General features: G+C 51.2%; 1 protein-coding gene across 2 annotated transcripts in view; it reads right to left on the bottom strand.

Moving 5' to 3' along the window:
- Positions 1–1,332, bottom strand: part of ZNF346 (zinc finger protein 346) — a 49,065-nt gene that overhangs the window by 1,662 nt on the left and 46,071 nt on the right. The gene's annotated exons all lie outside the window — the stretch shown is intronic.

A 1,332-nucleotide genomic window follows, 5' to 3' on the forward strand; every position in this document is an offset into this window, starting at 1 on the left:
TAGTAGAGACGGGGTCTCACTCTTGCTCAGGCTGGTTTTGAACTCCTGAGCTCAAACAATCCGCCTGCCTCGGCCTCCCGGAGAACTAGGATTACAGGCGTGAGCCACCGCGCCCGGCCGGGAAAGGCTTTCTTTGTCTTCTTTTGTAAAGAGACAGGTTCTTGGCCAGGTGCAGTGCAGTGGCTCACGCCTGTGATCCTAGCACTCTGGGAGGCCGAGGCAGGAGGATTGCTTGAGGTCAGGAGTTGGAGACCAGCCTGAGCAAAAGTGAGACCCCATCTCTACTAAAAATAGAAAAAATCAGCCGGGAGTGGAGGCACGTGCCTGTAGTCCCAGCTACTTGTGAGGCTGAGGCAGGAGGATCGCTTCAGCGCAGGAATTTGAGGTTGCCATGAGCTGGGCTGATGCCACGGCACTCTACCCAGGTGACAAGTGAGACTCTGTCTCAAAAAAAAAAAAAAAAGAGACAGGGTCTCACTATGTTACCCATGCTGGCCTTGAAATCCTGGGCTCAGGTGATCCCCTGCCTGAGCCCCCGAGTAGCTGGGACTACAATACGAGCCACTGTGCTCGCTTAGGGATTTCTTCTTTATCTACTTTGGGAGGAACCCCTAACTGCCCACCACTGCTTGTTTAGGACAGCTGAGAACTGTTAATTTCTTCCAACTTCCACTTCACAGACAGTATCAAGGCCTCAGGTCACATGAAGCCAATGGCGGTGCTCAGACCAATACCCAGGGCTCCTGAATCCTAGGCCAGGGCCCCCTCACATCATCCCTCATGGCTACTATATGGGTACATGTCTAGATCTGTGGCTGCGTAGGGGGGTTATTACATCCCAAACACCTGCTTTGCATCTAGCTCTGGGCTAAGAGCATGCTTCCATTTCATCTGGATTCCATTTCTTCTCCTCACTGGAGGAGCCTGGGGGGCCTGGGATAAGCGGAGGTTCTCCAGCAGTGGAAGGTGAACCCCAGGGAAGAGCCACCTTTAGCCAATATGTTGCCTTTCCCCCCTGCTTCAGTCAGATTGAATTAGGTTTCTGGCATTTCATAAACCACTGAATCTTAATACAGGGGGCTACGCCAGATGCTATCTGCCGGTGGCCTTACCTCACAAGTGAGACCAGGCCTTACCTTCAGGCTAACAACAGAAACAGCAGCAGTAGCTATCATTTATATAGCATTTATCATGTGTCAAGCACAATAATTATTTCATGTCTATCTATTGGTTTTTTTTTTTTGAGACAGAGTCTTGATTTGTTGCCCGGGCTAGAGTGAGTGCCGTGGCATCAGCCTAGCTCACAGCAACCTCAAACTCCTGGGCTCAAGC

Source organism: Propithecus coquereli, unplaced genomic scaffold (assembly GCF_000956105.1).
Source record: "Propithecus coquereli isolate 6110/MARCELLA unplaced genomic scaffold, Pcoq_1.0 Scaffold676, whole genome shotgun sequence".
Taxonomy (NCBI): domain Eukaryota; kingdom Metazoa; phylum Chordata; class Mammalia; order Primates; family Indriidae; genus Propithecus; species Propithecus coquereli.